This window comes from Agelaius phoeniceus, chromosome 16 (genome assembly GCF_051311805.1).
Source record: "Agelaius phoeniceus isolate bAgePho1 chromosome 16, bAgePho1.hap1, whole genome shotgun sequence".
In the NCBI taxonomy this organism is placed as follows: Eukaryota; Metazoa; Chordata; class Aves; order Passeriformes; family Icteridae; genus Agelaius; species Agelaius phoeniceus.
The window spans coordinates 7136543-7151938 of NC_135280.1; the positions used below are offsets into that span (position 1 = coordinate 7136543).

Below are 15396 nucleotides of genomic sequence, written 5' to 3' on the forward strand. Positions count from 1 at the left end.
CTGATTCCTTTGGCTTTTGAAATGGCATGAGAAGGAAAAAAGAATAAGACTGTAACATGTTTCAGCTTTACCCTTACAGAAGGGCTGTGTTTCCCCTTCTGAGGAAGTGGCTGGCTGGCAGGTACCTACATTTTTTCCTAGGATAGATCTTGGAAAATAGACTTGAAAAGCAAACACAGCAGAGTAGTAGCAGACATTCCTGTCAGATCCATTTCGAGGAGCAGCCTGGAAAATTGACAGGAATGTCGCTGAGCAGCTGCAGGGGGGTCCTGGAGCCCAGAGCCTGTGGTCAGCCGCCAGCAATAACCCCAAATCCTGCTCAATATTCAGGCACAGCTCATCAGACCTACGGTGTTCCCAGCAAAACAGCTGGGCTCAGCCAGGCTTTCTGTCACAAATTTCCAGTAACATCTACTCTTGGCAATGAGGGATCTGCTCACAGCACTGCACTCATTATGAGGAGCATTAGCCGTTACTTAGGATTGCCGGCTGTTTCTAAAGCACACAATCCAATTTTCAGAAAAAGCAAGGCAAAGTTGATTTTTCCCCTTCCCCCACCCCTGCCTGACACAGTTCTGGAGTTAGATTTCAGAACAGTATTTATTGCAGAAGCTTTCTATTTATTCATTTTCCAAGATCGGTTGCACTCTGAAGGAGGTGGAGCCGGATTTGAAAGCAATCTTCCTTCCCTGAGGAATGTCTCCACAGGCAGCTATGGAGAGCCACACAGGACTGCTCATCTATCAAGGAACTGCTTGAGCAGCATTCATATTCACCCAAAACAAGACAGATTCCAGGATGCACAACTCTGTGCACATTGTGGTGTCTGATATTGTGTAAGCCTTTGAAATTCCTGCAGTCTCCTCCAAAAAAAGTAACCGTGGTACCTGCTATGGAAACCAATGAGCTGCAGTGCTTGGAGAGAAATGCACTACAGCTAATACAGGACCTTGGCTGTCTTAGGCTTGAAATGCTCCAGTGTCTTACTGTTACATCAACAGGCCCATTGGTCACATTGCCTGAAGTCTGAGAGGGCACAGAGAGAGTCAGGAATTTACTCATGGATTTGTTGGTGAAGGAATAGCAAAGCTTCGTTTAAGACTGTGAAAGATTTTCAGATTCCTCAGAAAAGAGTACACACAGCTTTTGTGAATTGTTGGTTGCCATCACACCATGAAACAATTAGCTTGACAGGTCACTAATTCAGATATAAAAGAGCTTTTTATCTGGCCCACTGATAACAAGCCTGTTGGATGGATCCACTTACCGTAAGGTCAAACCCCTGGTCTCTCATTCTTTGCTTGGCAAAAGCCCATCAGCAGTCACACCAACTCTGCCTCACCATGCTTCCAAAATAGAGCACACTCAACATCTGCTGAAATTCTTCTAAGTACAGACATAAGTACTCTGTTACAAAAAGAAAGGTTTTTCATACTCCAGGCAGACCTCCTGGCATTCTGATCAAAAACTCATTTGAATACATACATTCTTCCTATTTAAACTTCCCCCAACTGTTTCAACTAAATCTGCTGAAATATTACATTGCCCTTTCTAAGCTGTTTTCTCTGCCCCTTACTGGCAAAATCACTGCATTCCTTCCAGAGATCAGTGAAAAATAATCTGAACACATAATCTTTTGTACTTTATTTTCAAGTAACTTAGTAATTTTTTCTCAGCTAAGTACCTAACAAGAAAAAAAAATCACATCCATACAACTTCAAAGATCTAAGCAATTTAGTGTTATTACTCTCAGTGTCTCTGAGACTCAGCATTTTCCCTGAAAATGTAAGCAACTAACAGGGATTTAGCCCTCAATCTTGTTTTTAAGTCCACCAGCTCCCACTGCTCCTATTAATAAACATTTTTTCTAAGATTTCCACTTCATCCTGTCATGCTCAAATACCAAGTATTTTTGTTGACTAGGAAACAATTAAGTAGGACTATGTGTTTTAGTTCTGTGACCCCTCAACATGACACAAAAGGTAACAATAAAAGAGATCACTTCCTAAATGGGTAAAACCAAGAGCAAATCCTGATTTTTCACCTGCACGTACCAGTTCCATTGACAGTGTGGTCAGATGCAGCCTCTGCTAAGCACCTTTCCAAAGAGGCAGTGCCTTCAGAGCAGGGCTCTACCTGCCACAAGCTTTCATTATACAAAGACAAACTTTGGGTAAGACTGAAAAAATCTGACTCACATTAACATACTTGCAATTATCCTGAATTTGCCTTAGGGCAGCCAGAAATACCAAGCTGTAACTTCTGTTCAGCAGTCTGCAGCTCCAACACAGCTGACATACTGAACAGTGGGAAAACTCCTAGTGCAGCTCAGAAATTCTTCTGTGCATCATAGACATGGACAATGCAGCAGTGAGCACAAACCACCTGGAGAACACCATCCACAGGTAAACTCTTCATTGTTTTAATGATTTCCTGAACACTGAAAAAAGTGGCTGGTAATAAAAGAAGGGGCACTATTAAGCCTAGATTTTGTCTCCAATAATTCTGACATAAATCTGCACAGGCAGCAGTCTACAGTCCACTTGAAAATCGTACAAAAACTACTTCTAAAAGATTCTTCAATCATAGCATCTATTCTACAATTTTTAAATGTCTTAATAAAGTGCATCTTGAAACTTTGTTGAGGCATTTGAAGCTCAACCAGAACACCTAAGTGCCATACTTAACTGACCCTGCAGATGTTTAACCAGGATCTCCAAATGTCCAGAAGCTGCTTCTGAAAAATTACACTGTGGTCCTTTAAAGAAAAAAGGTCAACAACAACAAAAAATTATAACAGTTTTCAATCAGGCTATTAAATTCCATTAGATCTGACTGCAAGTATTTTGTCATGAAGTTCACAACTGATATGACAACTGGAAGCATCTAGTTTTTCTCTTTTTGAATTCTCCCACATCCTTTGCAATGTCTTAACATACACTGAGGAACCTCAAAGAATAATTAATTATGAACTAAGAAAGTCCAGCCATCCTGTGTTATCCTAGCTAAGAACTTATGAAAATAAAACCTTACCATAAATTTTCCATTTTCCATGCCAAATTGGTCACTAATGAAATCTAGAAATACTTTATACTGATTTAATGATGATGTACATGCTTTCACTAAACCCTGCAGCATGCAACTTTGCACAGCACACACAATATGCTCGAACTAAATAGATGACATATTTTCCATTAGAAATAGCAGCAATGGAAAATGACAACTTATACAGCCCCACAGAACATAATCACAACATTGTTCACCAATGCCTGCCACCACTGTTAACTCTACCCCAGAAGGTCTCAAGAGGAAGCTAGATATAGTACCAGAAGCTGATGAACTTCCAGCTGTAAGGGGGTGGGAGAGAAAGGAAGCAGACTGATTAGTTGAATAGATTTATTGTATGCACATATTCTATGCTAAAACCCTGTATCTGCTTCAACATACACTTTTTGGAGTCATTTGACTGTTCACAATTCAAATACAGGAAAATGCTATCAGACTAACATGTGTTTGTTCAGCAGGAAACCCTTTATTCAAAATGTAAAACGAGGGAGTGAAAAGCCAAAACTTGGCTAGAATTGTTGTACTATTATTTCTCCAATGTGAGAAGGACCTTTTGATGTTCTCCCATCACACTGGAAAATCAGATCTCCTAAGTCCATATGAGCTCCAGAGAAGAACACAATACAGTAAGAGTTGCAGTGCAGTGTTCTCTCCAAATTCAAGACATTATCATACTACTTTCTTCAGCTTTGCTGGCAGATTTTATTCTCAAGCCACAAATATTTTCTTCATTTTCCTTATAGTGTGTCATGAATACAGCCAAAACATCCTAAAGCAAATCTGTAAGCCAAGTTTCTCATTCTAGTTGCTATATTTTAATGGTCTTTGACATTGGCAGAGTCTACATAAAACCAATTTTGCAAAATGCAAAAGTTTTTGCAAGTTGACCTGCACTTCAAGAAAACAATTAACTGAGAGATTCCTTTAGGCTCTTCACAATTCACATAAAGAACATAGCCTTTAAAAATTGGGAGAAAAGAACTCTGACTACCATCTTTACTAAACAAGAATAAATGTAATAAATAACCATGTAATACTGGTTATTTAATCCCTGCAAATGTAAAAAAAAAAAGAGTAAAGCAAATTATTTGCATGGTATTAATTTAAAATATTGTATTCAAAAGAAGGACATCACAGATGTTTTTGCATAGCAGTTGGTTTGTGTTAGAAGTGTTCTGCCTTCTAAGCACAGAGTTTGTCCACATTTCACTTCCACTCTGAAGCCAGAAATCAGCTCCTACTTGCTCAGGAAGGAGAATAAGTTGTTGTTGCTGTTCTGTTCTAGCACTGAGGGGCAAAATGCCAGGCTATCCCACAGCCAACAGACCCACTACAAATCTTCATCCTTTCTTTTTTCTTTTTCCTCAAAAAAAAAAAATTAATATCAACAACCAATTAAGGCACATGGAAAGAAATGCAGAAATCCAGGTTATGTTTGAGATAGCAATTATGTTTTAAAATTCACATCACTGTCAGTATTGATGGATATAACTTACAATATTTGAAGTATCTTTCAGTCAATCAGGGCTTATAATTTGTATACTATTGTTATTAAACCTCTTAAATTAGAGTAGTGTAATTACAAACTGATTGAGTAATGACAGTCAAAATTAAAGGCTTGGAGTAACAGTAAAAGAACTCTGAAATTCAGGCAGTTGTTTGATGGACTCCCTCAGCAAGTTAAGTTCAGAATGAAGATTAGGAAAGGAAGTGGATACCTAAAAGACAGAGTTGGAAGTACCAAATATACCAAAGGCAAACCAAATTCTATAGAAATATATTAGGCTTCTCCCCTTCTTACATCCTTAGGATCTGTAAAACAAAAACTAGCAAAACACAGCATAAGTGAAATGAATAAAACCAAACCTGTTGATCTACTCCATGTTGTAGCATTACATACTGCACCAACACTGTAAAGAGGGTAAAAAGACTAAAAACCTTGTACTGTGAATGAGAAAACAGCATCCTCTTCCATTAAATAATTTGAAAGAACAGGCACCTTCCCATTCCAACCAGTTCACTTCATTTCTGTTTAAAAAATTAACCAAAAACTCTTAAATGACTTCAAGTCTACAGCAGAATCTGAAGGCGTTTAAGTATTTCAGGATGGGATTTATGGCAGAGCTCTGAAATGGATACTCCTAGTTCCTGTTGCTTTTACTGGAATACTTTTATGGAGAGTCACTTTTTTCCCACCCTACCCTTTTCCTTTGCTGAATTTCCACACAATAACTTAGATCTGACCATCACCGGACATCTGAACGACAATAAAAAAAGTTACAGCTGGGTCCTGTATTAGTCCCAGCTGCACTGGATCTTTGGCTGCCTTCAGAAAACAAGACACTCAATAGGAAAACAGTAGGAGCATTTCTTTTAGCAGCTTACCTTCAAATAAACTGGTTTTTTGTATGCTGTTACAACCAACTCTTTTATTACTCAATGTAAAAGGTGTTATTCTTCCTATTTTTTACCTCATTTCTAAAAAAAAAAAAAAATTAAATTAAAAGAAATTAAAACTTCCTTCTTCAAAAACTTTTACTACAAAATGCCAGAAAATAATCATCTCCATATGCTCTTTCAAGTCTAACATACCACAACGGATTGATCTGCCAAGTCCACCCACCCACAGGCTCTATAAACTTGAGAGTATTATTTGTATTTAATTTGGATTACCAATTTCACCCAACCTTTCCCCTTCATAACACGTTACTTTTCTATGCTTACTTACTCAGGTAGAAGATACAAAAGGAAAATAAATAAGTTTTTAGACCAATAGAAGCAATACCATAATGCACACTCTCTTTACTTTGAATATCAGTGGATTCACAGCGGAAAGACTTGAACCAGTCTTTTTTTATGCTTGCTCTTATAAAATATCACCTAATCTTTTAAAACATTCATGTGATACTATGTCATTTATTGGTACAAGACCAAGACTAAAAACACTGCAGTCTTTCCAGCTTACATTGCACAAAATGAGAGTGAAGAAAGTTACATGTATTCTTATTTAAAAAAAAAATCACTGGGAGTGGGGAGCTTCCGCTCAGATATTTAAAAAAAGAAAGTTTCTATATTTAATGCACAAAAATCCACTTCCTATAGCCAAAAAAAAAAATCAAATCCATATGCTCCATTCATCTATGCTTGCTAAAACATGTACAGCAAACTGAAATGTCAGCTGCCTAGAAAGGCTGATCACACACAATACACAGAATACAGGCTTTAGACTCTGCCTGAGATTCCCACAATTCTGAGATTTCAGAATTAACCAGCAACATCTACACAAAGAACAAACTACTCCCATATACCTGGAACTTTTAATCTCTCCCTTCTGTGACTGCCAATGTTTTCCTAGACACAAGAGCCAATTCCCTAAAGTTTGACTAGCCTTGGCTACCAGTATCAACTTCCCCTTACAAAATGGTTAATCTGCAAACTGCAAATCAGGGATGGCAGCAGCACAACTGATAAGAGATGGTGGGAACACGAGCACAGATACTCTCCCTGTCCCCAGATGAAGGTTGGATGCTGCTTTAAAATGCTGCTACTACATGATATGATAATTTTAATGACTGAAAGGGTATAGTAGGTCAAAAGAGAACAGTAGAAGAGGAAGTAAAATAAAAACTCTATAGTAACACAGTTGCTTTTGAGTCTATGAACATATACTTCTATAATAAGGACTACTCATTTATGTGACAGACCAAATGCAAAGTGAGTTTTTCCCAATTAGTATATTTACTAGGTTTACAGAATATAAGATTATAGGAAGGATTATTTCAGCCTGATAAAGGCTCTTGAAGGCAAACAAAGTGGTGGTTTTGGGTGGGTTACAAGCAGAACCCTTTCAGTTAAAAGAAAAAACATTAAAAAATTTGAACCAAAAATACAAAAAATGTAAAGAGAGAACCACAAAGCACTGTGAGACTTCATACAGTGAAGTCCAGAGATGTATTCACAGATGTGCTACAATGGCCCAACAGCAGGCAGGGTTTGCACACAGCAGCTCCTGCCTGGATCAGAGCCACAGGAGAGGGGCCAGCTCCTCCTGGTCTCTCAAGAAACCCTGAGAATGGTCCTGTGCAGGACTCAGCCCTGTACTGTGCACAGGAGGAGTTTCATGGTCAGAGAATGAATGTACAGAACTTGCAAAGTTCTTCCCCAGGAATGGAGTCTCTCCTTAACAGAGCCACCATCTCTTCTTACAGCCACTGTGGTTTAACCTCAACTTCCTGGGAAAACAACTTTCCTCCACATCCCCTGGCTGGGCAGCTACAACAGCGGAACAAAAATATGCAGCAGCTTTACAAATTCAAAAATTTCATTTGCAAGTGGTCGAAGCCGTACTCAGAGTACTGGGCCCGGTGGGAAAATTCCTCCTCGGTGCACCAGAATGACTGGGCAGGAAGTTCATTAGGACAAACTCACTTGAGTAAGAAAGACAAAAAAGAAAAAAACTTACTTGGAATCCGACTGCTGAATATAAGAAACACTGCCTCAAGCAACCATAATTCCTTATTTTTCAGAAACTAGTGGAACTACAAATACCCCTTTTGAGAATTCCCCCTCCCTTGTAAGTAAGGCAATGGGATTTGTTTATGTCAGAATTTGACTCTACAGACAACACTGATTGTGAGCTAAACAAGGACCTTATTAAGGAACATGATATCTACAGTACATGAAAGCAAAAATGTAACAGCAAATAGACTCTTGAATACTTGGAATTCAACAAGAAGACAGCATCAATGGTATTTTGCAATATGAATCAGATATTGAAACAAAAAAAAATTTAAACCTGCATTCTAGAAGTTACACTAATGAGGCAGTTGTATAAAAACCTTAGAGGTGACTCATTAAGAGATTACATCTCACAGCTCCTCTTAGAGAAAACAGTGTGAGGCAGTTCCCTTACTTGCATATGCTAATTTTTTCAGCCTTTTTTTGTGCATGCATGCGTGTGAGAACAAGAGTAAGCACAAGAGACATTGGCCACATTTGTTTTCCTACCCATCAGCTCCTTCTGCCAAAGTACACCTTGCACAGCACTCAATTTCCATCTCATTTGACTAAGCAGATGATGTTCCTACAAGCTGTGTGAGAACGAGCAGCTGGATAGAAGAGCCACCAAAACGAATTCCCACAGTAACTGTGAGCCTCTTCCATACCCTGAGATCAGCAGACTCACAGTTCATAATTCTCACACAGCTTTTTTGTTTCATTAAGACACTCAATATATTTCATTTAAAAAATCAACACTGGTTTCTCCTTTTTTATTAAGAACTTACATTAAAAGATCCAACCAACCCCTTGGGCATGACAGCAAAAGCTAGATCTGAATTCAGATTCAACCTTCACAAATGGAGCAATCTCAGATTCTTGTTGAAGAATTTTCTTATGGAATTCAGAAGAATTGTTAGTAAAATCAACAAAAGATATCCTCATTGAGACAATTTCCATTATGCTGCTAAATAACACAATCAGTTTCAGTTCTTTTATACACCTGGCATAAAACAACTTTTTTATAATAAACACCTGAAAATGAGGGTAATCACTAAAATCACACTAAGAATGCCAAGCTGTTGAAAAATTAAATCAAAACACCTTCAAATCCTAGATGAGATTATGAGTTAGATTTATTTCCCAAGGTTCCAGCATGCAACATTTCCTGTTAACTCCATGTGATCCTACTGAATTTGTCAAACACATTTTTTTCCCTAGGAAATACTAGATAACATTAGTGTTTGCTTCTCAACATGTCAACCTTGACTGGAAAACCTTATCCACTTATATCATACCAATTTAAAAGCACGTATCAGAAATTGAATGAAATTGTGGAGCAGCTACGTATCACTTGATTTTCCTTAAATAAACCTTCGTATTAGCAAATAATGTGCTTAAAGAACCTCAGAAAGTAATGAAATAAATGTGACACAGATGTTCACCAAAAAAAAAAAAAAACAAGGAAGAGAGAGAGAACAAGAATGTTTTTACTTCATAGCAACCAAATAGGTCAAGCCATTTCCTTCTTCAGGCAAATCTCAGAGGACCACAGAACACATGGTTTTCTACCAGATTTTGTACGTCTATCCCACTAAGAGGAAACACTGCTGTCCAAAAAAATTTGCAATACTAAGTTTTCCCATGAAGTTGTTGAAATTAAAAGAAGGAAGTCATATGCAATTAAAAACCATTTGCTAGATGTTAAAATTATACAAATGGTATAAATAAATAGACCCTTACTACCTCATTTATACACCTCTCCTGGACAATACACTGCTCTAAAAGAATGCACAGTGAAGAAGTCAGAAATGCCAACAGCACATCTGTTCACACAACTTCTCTTTTGCTTTTATAAAACAAAGTAAAACACCACGTGTTCTTCACTTCCCTGGGATCCCTGCCTCACAGTTCTATACACTGACAGGTTTTCCTAACAATCCAGCTGCTAGGGATTTATTTTTATCCTCTGTGAATGAAGCACATGGTCATTAGGTCCAAGCTCTTCACTAAAATTAGTGCAATTCTTTCCTACATGCTTAAGTACTCGTGAGCTGCAGGGAGACAAAGTGACCAAGAAATCATTAAATATCACATTACTTTAAAAAGGAGGAAACTGCCACAAAATGCTAACCTGTGTGCTGGCTGGTCCCATGCAGAAGTCTACAGAAAATGTGATCCCATAACCAGATTAAATCTATTTGTGCATCCAAATGGGAAAATTAACATTGCATAGGAGAACATCTCATATTTTCTAAGTATGTCGATATTCTTCCATTGCCCTTTCACTGCTATTTTTATCACAACTTCTCTGCAGACTACTTTTTACAAAGCAATAAATTACAACATCTTACTATTTACTTGTCAATAACCACTGGGGATGCCAGCATGTGTCCAAAGACATCAAAAAGAGGAAGTGGGTGGAAACAACATTAAGAGCTGTTTCAGACTCATTAAGCTTAAGATGACAATTACGCAATCTTAAGATGTCAAACAAGCCAACATTTTAGCTGGGACAGATGGTACTGGATCCAGAGCACACAGAGACACACACTGCTGTGAGTCACTAGTTTAAATACTATAGTTCCACTCTTATTTGCAAATTTGGTTATCCAGCAACAAGATGTAGAGAGGAAGATAGTGTTAAAGCAAACACAGGGTCCTGCAAATCTTCACCAAAAAAAGTTGGAAGTAGAAAGATCATCTTCCAAATCAAAAAGCAAGTAAGACAGCAGGAGGAAGAGATAACTTCTTTGAAGAAGTTAAAGGGCAAAAAAAAAAAACAAACCAAGATTTCAAAAAGAAAAATATAGTAAACAGTACTAGAGGCAGCTGGCAGTACAAAGAGGAGGAAGAGAATGTACTGAGTACAAGGGGTCAGGACAAGTGTGGAAAGGACCGAGGATAAACCCGCAGGAGATACTCTGAACTCAGAGAGGGACTGCAAACAGCTCCTTCCAGGATTTCCAACGAGGAAAAGAGATGAGTGATAGTTCAAATGTTGACCTTGGAGTCAAAGATGGGCTGGATAAAGAATCAGAATAAACCATTTTTGCACTGAGAGGGAAAAGAATGGGGCAAAAGATTGCAGCAGGTAGGATGGAGCTACAGTTTAAGTGAAATATTTTAAAGTTTTTCAAACCGTTATTGCACTAGGAAAAGAGAGGTTTATAGGACAAAAAGATGGCAAACAGAATCATAGAATGGTCTGGGTTGAAAGGGACCTCAAAGCTCTTTTCATTCTACTCTCCTGCCATGGCCAGGGACACCTTCCACTATCCCAGGTTACTCCAAACCCTGCCCAGCCTGGCCTTGGACACTGCCAGGGATGGGACAGCCTCAGCTTCTCTAGGAAACCTGTGCCAGTGTCTCAGCACACTCATAAAAAAGAATCTCTTCTTAAAATCTAATCTAAATCCACCCTCTTTTCAGTTTAAAGCCATTACCCCTTGTCCTATCACCACACACCCTTGTACAAGGAAGAATATGGAGGAAAGACTTTTTTTTTTTCATTTTCCCTTGAAAAAGCATTCAAAATCCTAAAAATAAAGAAGGGGAAACAATAAATATGATGGGATTGAAAAAATTGATGCAAACTGCAGAATATATCTTGAAAATCACTGTGCTGTCTCACCTTCTGCATCCCTTCAATTGGTGAAAGCTCTTGGAACTCCAGTGATATTAAAAGATTGCAATATCCATTTGCTCCCAGTGCCCATGGGGAGCCCACTTTCATGTGGTTGTTCCTGTGATTCCCAGCCCTTGTTCTGCAAAATACACTCAGTTCCTGCCTGTAAATCCTACAGCTTGCTTTCCCAGCTGCAACAGCACAGACAGATGCTGTTACAGGCACACTGCTCCCCTAAATCCACGGCATGCTTACACTGCTGAGCATGTCACCAAATACCATTATATAACAATACATCAAGTTTGGCAACCAACCACCTCTGGGAACTCTATCAGCAAAAATTTCACATTTTCTTCCAAGTCACAGCTAAAAATATCAAACATCAGGCTATGAAAAACTTAACAAGTTACTGCAATTAACAAACACATTTTCTGCTACCACCAAAAATAACTAATATGTACAACATAATTGATAATACTTTATTATGACATTTTTTACTGCAGTGATAACAGATTAAATGGTTTTGGGCTAAAAATTAAGATCCTACTGAGCTGACAGGTAATCCTAAGAAATATGAGATTAGCGTAGCATGAAGAAATATCTATTTAGCAAATAAGAGACTTAGCATGAAGCTCTGATGGCTGGCAAAAGAACACAAAAAACTAAATTATATAAACAGACTATCTCTGTATCTGCCCTTTTTCACTCCCTAGAACCAAGCTGAGTGGTCAATCCAACACTCAGGTGCATTTTTATATTCTTGGAATTTCCCCAAAGTGCTATCTAAAATGACAAGCCCTCCTCTGAGGGACTTTTGGGACAACTTTTATTTAAAACTACTGGTACAAGTTATCCACTTTGATGAGTAAGGAGTGAAACATACTTAACGTTCTTCTGCACTAAAACACACTTGTTTATAACGAAAGAAACTCATAAAATAAGAAAACATGCAGAATTAGTCTTAAATGCAAAGCAAATGTCTATAACCATGAGGAGGCCTCATGGCTTCTGGTATCTTTAAGGTTTACCTTTGAAAAGGGATTACAACATGGAAAGAAGAGATGAGGCTGCTCATATGAATATATATTTTTAAACAATTTTAAAATTTTTTGCTAAGAAAAATCTGGGTCATTTGTTACATTTAACAGCTTTTACCTATAAGCAGGTAACTGTTTTGCCTTGCAGAAGAACAGAAGTCATCCAATAAGTCTGGTTTGGCAGCAAATCCACTCTCCCGAGTCCTCTGTGCGAGGATCTGGTCCCTTGGTGCCTCTCCTAATGAAGGACTGTCTACATTCTGTCCCCATCCCAGAGCCAACGTGCTACCTGGCACCACTGCTGGCAAACACAGCCAGCAACTAACAGAGCTTGGCAACCCAACTGCTCCAGCCCAGAAGAGCTTCGACACTCAGAAACAAAGCACAGAGTTTGAGGAACAGTAGGGAAACCTCAATGCCATAATTAGTGCTATAATTTGGTCTATTTGTCAAGTAGAAGCAGGACTTCAACCTTCTGGCATGTGTGTTTAGGGCTCTTTGTAAAACAAACACACAGAAGCTGGTAAATACCCAGCCTTGCAGTCTTTTTCCAGGGGAAAAGGCACAGAATTGAATTGGGGGAACTGAAGAGCTGGTGGATGACTAGAGTCAAATTCAGAAAACAAACAGGAGCTCTGTGCTGTGCCTGCAGCACTGCTGTTTATACATTTTGACCTTTCACAGAGGATCACTCGCTCACTGTGTGACCACACCAAGAGCACCATTGAACGCGAGGGTCCCGGCACTGGCACCACCACCACCACCTGACTGGGAGCCTGTGAGAAAAGCCACTCAAAGCACACAAAATGTAGTTTTAAACCAACTGGGGAGAGGGAGGAGGAGAAATTTCCCGCACTAAGCACACCACAGAGATATTTTAATCAGGACACAAAAGCAAGTTGAGCCAAACACCAACTGACTCGGATCATATCGCATCAATAATCCACACACAGAGGCTCTGCTGAAATCAATGGGAGGCTTGTGTGGAAGTGGATTGTAGAACATAAATGCACGGCCCTGTTCAGGGCTCCACATACAAAAGAAAAGGAGGTACTGAGAACAATTCCCTTAATTAGCATTTCTCTTCCATCGAGTGCTTCTAAAATAATAAATTCTAACTTTACACAGCTCTGTTTTCATTCACAGTTTTTATCAGAGGTGGTAAAACAACTGACCCCATTTGACAAATAAGAGAACTGAAGCATAGGATGCAAATCAAACTGATGAGCAGCGCAGCAGGCAGAGCTGAACTGGGAATAGCAGCTTACCTTCTGAATCACACTTTAATGTCCTAGATATTTACATGCTTATCTAGTTCAAGTCTCCAATTAGGGTGACTCTGTTCAGCCCTTAAATAATTTTGCATACTTCCTAAAGTACCTGTGCAGAGTGATAAGCTTAGCTGTAAAGAGTTTCCCATTCAATAATGTCAATTTTATGAGGGTTTAGAATATCCTGCAGAAGTTCAAAACACTGGGCTGCCCTAGTCAGGCTCCAAAGGGAGTCTCATTGCTCAGGTATCACAAGTCTCATTACTCAACAGCAATAAAGAATTTTAAAACAGGCTGTCAAATCCACACGCCTCCTGTCATTAAAGAAAAAAAAAAAGGGAAAAAACCCCAAACAAAATAACAACTTGCCAATTCATTAGCTAGAAGCAACCTAACTCATCCTGGTGCTCCAAAGTGACAGCAATCCCTAAGAAAAAGTGAGATTGGGTCTCTATTCAAGAAGTCAGAGTAAAATGTCATATAGACCAATTGCAAAACAAAACTCCAGTCTTACTTGTCGGTGATTGTTTTACAGCAATACACTATACTGTATTCACCCCAAAAAAACATGTTTATTAAAGTGATATCAGCTTCACTTGCATACTAGAGGTACAAATCAGGCTTCACATATAGAATCAGCATTTAGCTAAATGCAGACTGTGTCATCCCCAGGTCCTGAGTATTTGTCCTCCTATGCAAATCCAACTTTGAAATGCTTAACATCTTATGGAAGATTAATTCAGCAATATGTCCACTTTCTAGTTTACATTTTGTACATTATTAAGTACTATATTACACAGGCTTAGTGCAAATAACAAGCACGTTCATTTCCCTTAACTACAGATGCAAGTACATAATACTGTGAAAATAACATATTTTGAGTTAAATGAGCTTTCTGCTCTTTACAATTACAGTGTTCAACTGCTTTGAATAACAACTTTTTAGGACTGGCTCGCTTTGTCTTTTGCATTCCTTTTTCAGATTTTTTTTTAAGAGTCAAGTCTATCACTATCAAAAAAAGCAGAAATGCCTGCTGAGAAATGGCCACATTTCCAACCCACTGCTTGAAGAATTATTTTTCTGATTCATCACAGCATTATTTTTTCAAGTTGTCAAAACAAACACCACACCCTCTTGATTTCCGAGTTCTGGGTAATTATATTTAGAATTAGCAAGTAGCACACAACTATTAATCATACAATGCTTAGCCCTTACTTTACCTATTTAGAGATCAGCCAATGCATTCAAAGGCCGCCTGTTTAGCATCTGGTTTAAGATATACCCTCATCGCCACATTCCGCACCAGCACGGCACAGACGGGCACAGACACCCTGAATACAGGGCAGGCCATGCACAGGCGATCCCTCTGCCCCAGGGCAGGATCAGCTCCTGCTCAGCCACCATTATCGCTGATGATACACAAGAACTGGTTATTTCAGGCAGCAGCTTTACACACGCACTCACAAAACACATTATAAATTAAAGGAGGGAAGCGTGTGGCACGTCTGCAGTGCTTTAAACTGGGGCAGCGCTCAAGCTGGTCTCCGAAAGATAAAAAAATACAAATAAAAGCTTCCCCAACGTGCGAGTCCGGATTTTCTAAAAGTAGTATCTAGCAAGGTTAACGCCGCTGCCTTTGGAAACAGTTCACCTTGTTTAAACTGGCTGAACCACCCCGTGATTATCACCGAGCCTCCATTAAGATGACACACACAAACAGAGCCCTCGCAGAGCTCAATTACTCCTTTCTCCGCTCCTACACCACCAGACACGGACTTTTTCATATTTCGCCCCTTCCCCTCTCGCAGCGGAGGAGCAGCAGCAGCAGCGAGCACGGGGCTGTCACGGCGGCGGGGCCGGGACCCGCCTGCCCTGCCCCGCCGCCCCCGGGAGCGCC

The 15396-nt window shown here is 39.2% G+C and overlaps 1 protein-coding gene across 2 annotated transcripts in view; it reads right to left on the reverse strand.

Moving 5' to 3' along the window:
* The window catches only part of CYTH3 (cytohesin 3), a 49049-nt gene that overhangs the window by 32920 nt on the left and 733 nt on the right, over positions 1–15396 (reverse strand). The window lies entirely within an intron of this gene.